The sequence below is a fragment of the Leptopilina heterotoma genome, unplaced genomic scaffold (assembly GCF_015476425.1).
Source record: "Leptopilina heterotoma isolate Lh14 unplaced genomic scaffold, ASM1547642v1 Lhet_190, whole genome shotgun sequence".
Classification (NCBI taxonomy): domain Eukaryota; kingdom Metazoa; phylum Arthropoda; class Insecta; order Hymenoptera; family Figitidae; genus Leptopilina; species Leptopilina heterotoma.
This window is the reverse complement of record NW_025110909.1, coordinates 768,891-781,261: the sequence shown is the minus strand read 5'-3', so window position 1 is coordinate 781,261 and position 12,371 is coordinate 768,891. Positions and strand designations below refer to the sequence as shown.

The 12,371-nt window shown below is 33.3% G+C and overlaps 1 protein-coding gene across 2 annotated transcripts in view; it reads right to left on the bottom strand.

Annotated features, from left to right (window-relative positions):
• LOC122500727 (apolipoprotein D-like) overlaps positions 1–12,371 on the bottom strand; it is a 109,659-nt gene that overhangs the window by 34,691 nt on the left and 62,597 nt on the right. The gene's annotated exons all lie outside the window — the stretch shown is intronic.

Sequence of the window (12,371 nt, the reverse complement as noted above, 5' to 3'; positions counted from 1 at the left end):
GGCAGATCCCATATACCGGATAAAGAAGGTTAAATTTTATTTAATCCTTTTGAAAATGCTTACTCAAGGGTTTTTAAGGACGCTTAATTTGAATTTCTTTAATTATTTTGAACATCTTTAGCCACCAGTTGCTAAACTTATGTTTTCAATTCTCACCGCGTGGAGGTAGATGAACAACGACAATTTTTTTGTATTTGTTAAAATAATAGTAAATTTATATTTCATCGTTCCCTTTTAGCCAAAAACAGTAATACGATACTGTCACACATACACATTTAATATTCTCTACGAAAATATTCTGTTCCTTCTTCTCATTCCTATTTACGTGATTTAGTCTTATCGTAACCACTGTTATTGATACATCATAACTGAAATGTAATCTTAATATAGTTCTTTATATATATAATAAATATAATAATAAATTAGAATGTTGTCTAATTTTATTTAACATGGTAGCAGAGCGTGGTTGTTAAAAACAAAAGACAGTGGTGAAAAGTTAAAGTGAAAAAAGGTTGAATATAAAAGTTTAAAGACACGTGCTACGAGAATAAAGAAAGAAAATGGCGCAGTATATGAAAATTGATGATATCACAATACCCATATTCGATGGGTCAGATTACTCGAATTGGAAGAGAAGAATTTTAAAATTCTTAGAATTTAAAAAATGCATTGACGTAGTACTAACAGCAAAAACTGAAGAAGAACAGAGTGAACAATGGAAAACCGCAGATATAAAGGCAACAAACTATATATACAGTGCCATTACCAATAAACAGCTCGAATATATTGGTGATTTGAATTCTTCATTCAAAATTATGAAAAAATTCGATGAGATGTATCTGAAAGAATCAACAGCATTACAGATTATGTGCCGAAATACCCTGGAGAATATAAAGTTGAAAAACTATTCAGAAGTTACAACCTTTTTTGATGAGTTCGAAAAGGCTATCAATGAACTAAAGGCAGCAGGAGCCAAGGTCACAGAACAGGAAAAACTACGTTACATGATAAAAACATTACCACACACATACAGCTATATTGGTGACTTAATAGATGTCTTGCCAGAAGATCAAAGGACTGTCGAATTTCTAAAAGGAAAAATAAAATTAAAATCAATAGAGGAACAAAACAAGGATGATAAACCTGATGAAAATCCAGTAAAATCAAATGCTTTTGTTACGGAAAGAAAGGACGGATGTTACCACTGCGGCAAACCTGGCCACAAAAAAAGTGAATGCTTCAAGTTATATCCACCAGGACAACAGGGCTATGGTGCAAGTAATCGAGGAAATCATAAAAGAGGGAGCAGAGGAAGATCCAGTCATCGAGGAAATCATCGTGGAAATTATAGAGGTGCCGCAAATATATCATCGTCTTATCAAAATCAACAAAGTGAGTCACGAGTCCAAGGAAATTCTTTCATCGCCGAGGTAAACACATCAGAAGTAAATAGTAAGTTTAAATCAAATCAAATTAATTGGATTCTTGATAGTGGTTGTACTGACCACATTGTTAACGACGATAAATTGTTTCGTGAATATATAGATTTAAAAAATCCTGTTGATGTTCGACTGGGCGACGGAAAAATATTAAAAGCAACAAAGATTGGAAATATAGTAACACAATTTAAAGTTCTAGAGAGTAAATCTGAAATAACTTTATATAATGTATATTATGTTAAAGAAATGAAACAAAATTTAATTAGCTACTCTAAAGTCACAATGAAAAATAAAATAATATCATACGGTAATAATTCAAGAATCTATAATAAAAAAGGAGATTTAATTGCAGTAGCATATAAAAAAAATAATCTGTATCATATGACCAGTTTTATATACAATCAAAATTTCTGTCGCCAATCGAATTCAAGCATTATTAAAATAAATGATCAAAAAATGACACTAAAGGAAAAATGGCATCGAACTTTAGGTCATGTAAACTTTAATTATCTAAACATCTTATGTAAAAATGAACTGTTAGAAGGTATACCCAAACAAATAGAACCTGATTATATGGAATGCTCAATATGTATAGAAAGTAAAATGCACAATTTGCCATTTAAAAATAATAGAAAGCAAGCAAAAGAAATATTAGAAATAGTCCACACAGATTTAAATGGTCCTCACCAAACAGTAGGGTACAAAGGGGAAAAATATTTTTTAACCTTTCCAGACGACTATAGTAAATTAACAAAAGTTTACGTTATAAAATCAAAAACTGAAGTCTATAATTGTTTTGTCGATTATACCAATCTTGTTGAAAATTTAACGGGAAAAACTATAAAAAATTTAAGATGTGATAATGGAAAAGAGTACATAAATCAAAATATTTACAGGTTCATAAGAGAAAAGGGCATTCATTTGAATCCATGTCCACCTTACGTTCACGAGCTTAATGGTACAGCAGAAAGGTATAATCGATCAATTATGGATACTTCCAGATGTCTACTTGCAGAGGCAAAAGTAAATAAAATTTATTGGCCAGAAATAATTCAAACAGCAGCTTATTTAAAAAACAGAACGCTTGCAAACACTATCGAACAAAAAACTCCTTTCGAAATCTTTTTTGGAGAAAAACCAAATGTAAAGTTTTTAAAATTATACGGGAGTAAAGTTTATGTTAGAATGCCAGAGCAACTAAGAAAATCAAAATGGGATAATAAAGCAAATTTAGGAATTTTGTTAGGGTATACCGAAGTAGGTTATCGAGTCTTAATAAACAATAAAGTTATAACGGCAAGACATGTAAAAGTAGTTGAAGATAAAGAAAAATTATAAGTTTTCAAGATAGTGAAAGTATAAAAGATAATTCTAGCGAAGTAAGTGAAAATGAATCATATCAAAGTATAGAATCTGATAAAACAAGCGAAAAAGATTTTGAATCAGAAAATCAAGTTGAGAATAAAATTGAATTAAGACGCTCCCTTAGAAATAGAAAACAAAACAGTCGATATTATAATGATGATTTTGAAACAAATAATGTTTTTGTAAGTTACTGCGATGCGACAATACCAAATACAATTGAAGAAGCGTTAAATAGTAATGAATCAGAAAATTGGCATAAGGCAATGGATAAGGAAATAAACAGTTTAAATAAAAACGAAACTTGGGTATTAGTAAAAAAACCAAAAGATAAAAAAATTATTGAAGTAAAATGGCTTTTTAATAAAAAAAATGAAAACGTGTATAAAGCTAGATTAGACGCTAGGGGTTTCCAACAAAAAGAATGTATAGAAAACCTTTATTCGCCAGTAGCAAAATTATTAACATTGAAACTGTTATTATCTTTCTGTTGCCAAAACAATTTTCTGATTGAACAAATGGATGTAGAAACTGCTTTTTTGAATGGAAAAATAACTACTGAAGTATATGTAAATCAACCCAAAGGCTACGAAGACGGTTCAAATAAAGTTTATAAATTGTTAAGAGCTTTATATAGATTAAGAGAAAGTCCTCGATCATGGTACGAATGTCTTAACGAATTTTTAAATAAATTAAAATTCAAAAGAAGCAATCATGACTATTGTTTATATATAAACTGCGAAAAAGGAGAATTTATTTATATTCTAATATTTGTTGACGATATGTTAATATGTAGTAAAAACAAAAAATTAATCGACGAAATTAAGAAAAAACTATGCGAACGCTTTAAGATGAAAGATATTGGAAAAGTATCTAATTATATTGGAATCGATATTAAAAGTAATAATGAAAAAAATAAACTAACACTAAATCAAACAAAGTACATTGAATCCCTCGCGACTAAATATCGTCTAGAGTATGCAAAAAACTATAACACACCAATGGAAGCAAATTTGAAACTAGAATGCGCAGAAACAGTCAACAAGAATATTAAATATAGAAATTTAATAGGCGAATTATTGTTCATAAGCACCGGTACTAGACCGGACATAGCGTTCAGTGTAAATTACTTAAGCAGGTACCAAAATTGTTATAACGATACTCATTACAAGTATGCACTACGTGTCTTAAAATATTTGTACTCAACAAAAGATTTAAAATTGACATTCAAAAAGGACGAAAACTGTGATCAAATTGATTGTTTTGTCGACGCAGACTGGGCGGGTGACACTGTAGACCGAAAATCTACCTCGGGTTATGTCATTAGATTATTCGGAAATGTCATTTTCTGGAAGTCTCACAAACAGCACTCAGTTGTAAAATCATCAACTTTTGCAGAATACGTTGCATTGTCAGAATCAGTCACAGATTTAAATTTTATTCGAGGAATGTTAAAAGAAGCGTTTAAATTAAATGTAAAATCACCCATAAAATTGTACGAAGACAACTCAGGAGCAATAATCATTTCTAAATTCGGGAATTTCACAAAAAACTCAAAACACATAGAAGTACAATATCACTACGTGAATGAAAATTATGAAAAGGGTTTTATTGATATTGTAAAAGTTGAATCTGAGAACAATGTTGCAGATATATTTACTAAAGCTCTAAGCAGAGCTAAATTTTTTAAATTAAGAGATGTAACGCTAGGGCCAAACCTGATGTCTCTCTGTTACGACTAAACCGGTTTGCACCCCCCACATTTGTATTTTTAGACTACGTGGACCCTTAAGGTCCACGATGCAGGAAAACACCGGAAAATAGAAAGTCAGTATATAACTAAGTCCAGGCTGCGGCAGACTTGTTATATTCCACGGCCAATTTATTGTATGTATTTATTTACGAATAAATAAACTATTATAACAATTTAATTATACAATTAAATTAACGTGTGTTTTATTTTATTAACGAGACCCGTTACAATTTTGGCGATCCTGCCAGGATCCACAGAACGATTCCGCGGATTCAAATACTGTGTGATCTTTGGAGTGAACCTGTGAAGTGTAGTTTCACAAAAGAATTTGAATAACAAACCTTTATTAAGGGACAGTGAAAATTAAGTGCAACACAGGGAAATACGTTTTACTGTGACGCTTAAGTGAAAAAAAAACGAAAGCAAAAATATATAATTTTTGTCAATTATAAAAGTTAGAACATTTAACTCTTGAGAAAATTCAAACAGTGAAATTTAAACAAAAATAAATTGTGATTTAAATTAAAATTGTGAAATTTTTTTAATTTAAGATATTGTATTATATATTTAATACAACACAAAAAAAAATGTTTGTGCGTCAAAATTATTTTTTGGACAGTGAAACCTAAAACGAAGAAAAAGAGAAATTTGGTTTTCTCGTTTGAAAGAAAGGAATTTTCCTAACGGTATTGTGTATGCCGCGCAACAGTGTCTAGCCACGCAGCATTTTCAACTCCAAAGGGGATTGTATATGCCACACAGCAGTGCCTAGCCACGCAGCATTTTCCAACTCGCCAACGTCACCCTGTCAACGTTGCAGAGCCGCCGCCTGTAAGGACCACCAACTGCGTTGAACTTCCATCATATAGAATTTCCATTTTTTTGTAATCAGCGAAGGTATATGTTTATTGTATTGTCAACATAGACGAAAACAAAAAGAATCTTTTTTTTTAAATTAATTAACGGAATTTTGAAATTTTTATTAATTATTTACGTTAAAATATTACATAGTTTCATGTTTTGAAATTATTATTATACAAGAGGGTTGATTCTATTATTGTTACTAGAAGTCACTACAATAATATTAAGCTGGCATTTAAATCATATTTCCGTTATCTCCGCCAAACTCCATCCCCTTGCACTGACAATACCGAGACTGAATTTTCGACTGACACTATTGTAGAAACAAATATTAAAATGGCAACATCATTAGAAAACACAGACGTCAACGCATTACAACAAATTATTGGACAATTAACTTTAGTACTTGGAAAAATAGACGGAGTAGAAAAAAATATCGGCATGTTAAACGAAGAAAACATCAAAAGAGCGGACGAGATAAAAGTATTGGCTCGGCGAGGCGGTCACCTTTTAACAGAAGACGAAGAGACATCCGGGGCAGATAAAGAAGATATGACGTCAGACGAAGAGGATAATGACAATAGGAATTTTGTAGAAACATCAACAGTTAAAGAATCTTTACATGCTAGCAATCTCACTTCTAACGATACCCCACCATCTTCAACACAGCAAGGTGCTCACGCCCTCGCGAACCTTCAACAGAACCACGCGACATGTCTCTCCCCTGCTAAAGATCTCATCAGAACTATAGAAATTCTTAATGGACGGGACGATATGGGTGTACAAGATTTTATTAGAAGTATAAAAAGGGCCCGGCGCGATTGTTTTGAACCTGATTTGTTGTTAAGATTCACAATTGCAGAAAAAATTATTGATCACGCGAAAAGAGCAATAAGATACGCAAATATAGAGAGTTATGAAGACCTTTATGATGCCTTAAAATCAAATCTATCCCCTTCCTGCTCTATTGAATTATGTCGGAGTAGATTGGAAAACTGTCGCCAGGGGAATGACACAGTACAATCTTACAACTTGAAGTACAGACAACTGCTCAACGAGTTAAATTATGCCATCCAAGGAGAGCATACACAACGTATGGAAAGGAGCGTTGCTATAAAAATAGAGGAACGTGTAGCAACCAAAAGATATATAATGAACCTGCGCGATGAAATTAGTATACAGGTACAACCCTTAAGACCTAAATCTTTCCCTGAAGCTCAACAGCTTGCGCTCGAAGCTGAAGCATGGCATCGCGAAAGATTGAGAAATAGTGCTACTGTTAATAATAAATCGATCCCTAGGAATGCTAATCCAATGCCACGTCCTAGTTTTGCAAATTTAAATCAATCTCAAAGATATCCACCTCAGTCAAATTCTTATTCCGGGACCCAAACTAATAGACCACCAACCGTTAACAACGTTCCAAATCACAGCATGCCCTTACAACAAAGGGCTCAGATGACATGTTTTAATTGTAAACAAATTGGTCACATGCAAAATCAATGTCCTAATTCTAGACAGCAACAGGATTTTATCAAAGGTCAAAACATGAAGAGACCTCCCCAAAGAGTATATACAATACAAAACCAAGAAGAAGAAATGGCAAACAACCATCAAATCTACGGTACAATTGGAGAGGATCAAGAGAAAATGATAAATCAGAACGAGTATCCACTATATCCGGAAGAAGATTACAATCAGCAATCATCAGAGGAGACGGATTGGGAGATACAAGACTATTGGTTGACTCAGGATCATCAATAAATATTCTGAAAAACAACAACGTCCCTAATGATTTTGTAAAAATTGAGAAAATCAAACGATTTTGTATGGGTCATGAAGAACATATTTCAACTCATGAAATTACAGTCTATTATTTAGGAATTTCTCATGTATTCCACCTTGTAGACGACAATTTTCCCATACCAGAAGATGGTATACCTTATGATAATAAGATGGGTTACCTTTCTTACATCGATATAAATATACACTTACTAACGACAACCTGCGACTTAATGACGTTCGCCATGTTCTTCTCGATGACGGTATAATTATACCCCCTCATACAATTCAATTAGTAAGTTTTCCTGTTCGATCTAATCACAAAACAGCAGTACTTATGAACAATAAGTATGTGCCTGATTCCATTTATACTATTAGAAATGATACTATAAAAATACCCATCTCTAATCCAACAAAAGAATATAAAACATTTGAAACACATGAATTTGATATTAGACCAACTGGACTGAAACTAGCAGGAATCTCGTTAAAACATCTTAATAGTAAGCAATGGTTTGATAGAAGTAGAAAAGTATTAGGAAATTCTCGATTAGATCATTTAGAGCCAGATATCAAAGAACATATTATAAAGATTATAGCTATGTACCACGATATTTTTACTTTGGACGGAGAACCTCTACCTTCAACTAACCTCACAACACACAAAATTATTCTTAAAGAAGATAAAATTATCAACACCAAAGGATACAGACCGCCGGAACATCACAAAGGCGAAATTCACAATCAAATATCTGAACAACGTACAAAGAACATAATAATCGATTCTGCTTCACCATTCAACTCACCAATTTGGGTGGTACCAAAAAAAATGGATGCCTCAGGAAAAAAGAAATGGAGGATAGTAATCGATTTTCGAAATCTGAACCTATACACTGATCAAGACGCGTACCCTTTACCAGTTATTGATGAGATCATTTCAAGTTTAGGGCAAGCAAAATTCTTTTCAGCTCTTGATTTAAGTTCAGGATTTCATCAGATCCCCATGGATTCCGATAGCCAAAAATACACTGCATTTTCTACACCGGATGGACACTTTGAATTTCAACGAATGCCTTTTGGGTTAAAAAATGCACCAGCCACATTCCAACGGATGATGGACAACGCCTTACGTGGTTTAATTGGCAAAATTTGTTTTGCATACCTCGACGATATAATAGTTTTTGGATCCACACTACAAGAACACAACGCTAACCTTATAACAATTTTCGAAAGACTCCGTCAAACCGGCCTAAAGTTACAACCTGATAAGTGCGAGTACATAAGACCCGAACTCGAATATTTAGGACATATAATAACATCTGAAGGAGTAAAACCTAATGATAAAAAAATCCAAGCAGTACGAGAATTTAAAGTTCCAAAAACCATCACTAATGTGAAAAGTTTTCTGGGCCTATCTGGTTATTATAGAAAATTTATCCACAATTACAGCACCATCGCTAAACCTTTGACCGAATTAACCAAAAACGGAAACCAATATTCTTGGACCCCAGCTTGCCAAAACGCATTCGAAAGGTTGAAACACCTTTTGTGTACAGCTCCTGTTTTAAAATATCCCGATTTTACGAAAGAATTTACTCTCACGACTGACGCTTCCAACGTTGGATTAGGGGCAATATTGTCTCAAGATGGCCACCCCTGCTGCTACATTTCGAGGACACTTAACGGGGCGGAATTGAATTACACTACTTCAGAGAAAGAACTTCTTGCTATAGTATGGGCAGTAAAAAGGCTTAGGCAATACCTATTAGGAAAGAAATTTAAAATCCTTACCGACCATCAAGCATTAAAGTGGTTATTTAATGTTAAAGATCCTTCATCTAAACTTATGAGGTGGAGATTAAGGTTAGAGGAATTTGAATACGAAATAGAATACAAAAAAGGATCAGAAAATCAAGCTGCAGATGCACTATCTCGCGTTTTTCCAATTGAAGACGTAGCATCTGTTGAAATAGATAAACAAATCGCCGACCTCGAGGCCGAACTACCGGAGATAGAAGTGTTGGATAACCATGAAAATAGAGATCTTTTAACACCAGTTCCCAACATGGAAATCCCAGGTACAACACTTCCGCCACTTCCAGAACTTTCTTTCTCACCTTCTTCACCAGAACCCGAGGTTCCCAATAACGAAGCCAGGAAAAGCCTGAACAATGAATACTATAAATGGTTTTCTCAACAAACTGAGAGCAGAGAAATAGAAAAACCTAATGCAATTGGAAAACTGTGGAGACAATTAACAAAACGCGAATCGAGTTCAACAAATATTGTCAGCATGGGAAATTACCTCGAAACTCGATGGTTAAATGCTATTAATACAGTTGCAACGGAAACATTAGAAAGAAAATTAGGAATTCTTCGATTGCATTTCAACGACCCGACCATCACCAACACAGAAAGAATCAAAATAAAAACATTGGTTTCCTTTATGTGTTACAAATACCCGCAATTAAAAATCCATACGTGTTACCGTACAACTACAGAATTAACCATGAGAGAAAAACAACAAATTATTGAAGAAAGCCATGGATCAATAATGGCTCAACATTTTGGAGAGAATAAGTCAATTGCAAGAGCGAGGGAGTTGGGTATTTGGCCCAACATGGAGGATGATATTATCCGATTCGTCAAATCTTGTGAAATTTGTCAAACCGAAAAATTAACAAGGATTAAAAGAAAAGCAGAAGGGATTATTCCTGATACTCCCACAAATCCCAACGACAAAATAGCAATGGATATCTTTGGACCTCTACCGTTGACAAACAAAGGTTACGAGTATATCTTATCAATTCAAGACTTGCTAACTAAGTATCTCGTTTTAATCCCACTAAAAACCACTACCTCTGAATCTATCATTGAAAATTTGTTTGATCACTTCATATACGTTTTCGGAGCACCAAAACATATCCTTACAGACCAGGGACAAAACTTCATATCAGAGTTAGTTCAATGCTTTGAGAATTTATTCAGAATAAAACATATTAAGACCACTGCTTTTCATCCCCAGTCTAATGGAAGTTTAGAAAGAACTCACGCTACGATAAAAGATCTTATCAAAACCGCCATATCTGATTTGCACGTACAATGGGATGACACCCTTAAATTCCTCTGTATGGCTTACAACACTATGGTCCACGAAGGAACAGGGTTTAGTCCTTTTCAGCTTACATTTGGACGAGACGCCAACGTACCTTCAACTCTGGCTACTACACCAAGCCTTAAATATCCTGACTTAGTGCGGCTGTGGCAAGAAAGGCACGAACGGTATATGAATCGAGCAAAGGTTATCATCGAAAGGAATAAAGAAAGATACAAACGACAACAGGACGCACGCATCGCCTTACCTCAAAAGTTGTTTGGACCGGGAGATTTAGTAAAAATATTGAATACGAAAGAACACAAACTTAGTCCAGAATGGAAAGGACCAGCCACAATAGTTAAAGTTTTACCGCATAACAATTACGAAGTATTATTTAATAATCAGCGAACTGTGGTTCATGCAAATCGCATTAAAGAACAATTTTAACTGTCGCAGATGAAAATGTTGGCAGACAATTGACAGACAATTGACTTACACCATACTGATCCCTGTACCTGAACCTGAAACCCTACGTTCTTTGCACCTCATTCCTATACCTGTACGACATGGGAAAACATTTTTAGCAGCAATTCCATCCCATGAATTCATATTAGTTAGTCTGGAAAACACTTTTTATGTTCCAAGTGATAAATCTTTAATTAAAAATTGCAAACATGCTAGGGAAATAAAAATCTGTAAAAGAACCCAACCGAGCTATTTCCTAAGTGAAATACATTCTTGCGAAAGTGAAATGCTTCGAACAAGTGTAAATCTTTTAGACAGTAAAATTTGTCATGTCTCTATTTTTCTTAAAATTATCAAGTACATTGGCATTAAATCGAAATATATATTATAAGAAAAATGTCTCTTTCCCGTTTAACATAACCGAATTACAATTGTTAAATAAAAAATTGCCATTTATACAAGACTCACTGTCTCATGATAAAATTAAAGAATATAGAACAACTCTAGATAATATAGAATCTTCAATTCAAGCTGTAAGAAATGATAAAAGAAAACATTCTTGGATGGAAACTGGTAACGATGTATTGCGTTATGTAGGGTATACCTCAATAGGAATTATATTGTTCTATGCTAGCTATCGTATAGGTGTTTTTAAATGTTTATCTTCATTATTTTCAAAAACTTTGTGTATAAATTTATTCTGTGTAAAAAACTAATGTAAATGCAACTCCGCAAACTTATGTAACTCCAACTGCACCAAATGTTTAAACCGAATACATTCCTATTTCCGAGACCAATATGATCAAACCAAGAAACTTAAGACTTAAAATTAGAGACTAATTTTATTCTAGTAAAGGGGGTGTAACGCTAGGGCCAAACCTGATGTCTCTCTGTTACGACTAAACCGGTTTGCACCCCCCACATTTGTATTTTTAGACTACGTGGACCCTTAAGGTCCACGATGCAGGAAAACACCGGAAAATAGAAAGTCAGTATATAACTAAGTCCAGGCTGCGGCAGACTTGTTATATTCCACGGCCAATTTATTGTATGTATTTATTTACGAATAAATAAACTATTATAACAATTTAATTATACAATTAAATTAACGTGTGTTTTATTTTATTAACGAGACCCGTTACAGAGAACTGTTAAATTTAAAGGAATGAAATATAAATTTAAGAAAGCGTGTTAAAATAATAGTAAATTTATATTTCATCGTTCCCTTTTAGCCAAAAACAGTAATACGATACTGTCACACATACACATTTAATATTCTCTACGAAAATATTCTGTTCCTTCTTCTCATTCCTATTTACGTGATTTAGTCTTATCGTAACCACTGTTATTGATACATCATAACTGAAATGTAATCTTAATATAGTTCTTTATATATATAATAAATATAATAATAAATTAGAATGTTGTCTAATTTTATTTAACAGTATTTTAAATTTATTTTTATTTTATAAATTAATAAATTAGATTCAAATTATATTTGTCCAACTTTTTTATTCTCATTGCTTTTCTATTCTCCGTGTGCCGGTTTAAAACATTATTCACAGAAATATTAAAGACAGGTGCGGCAAAATTTTCGTGTTCTTACACTGAG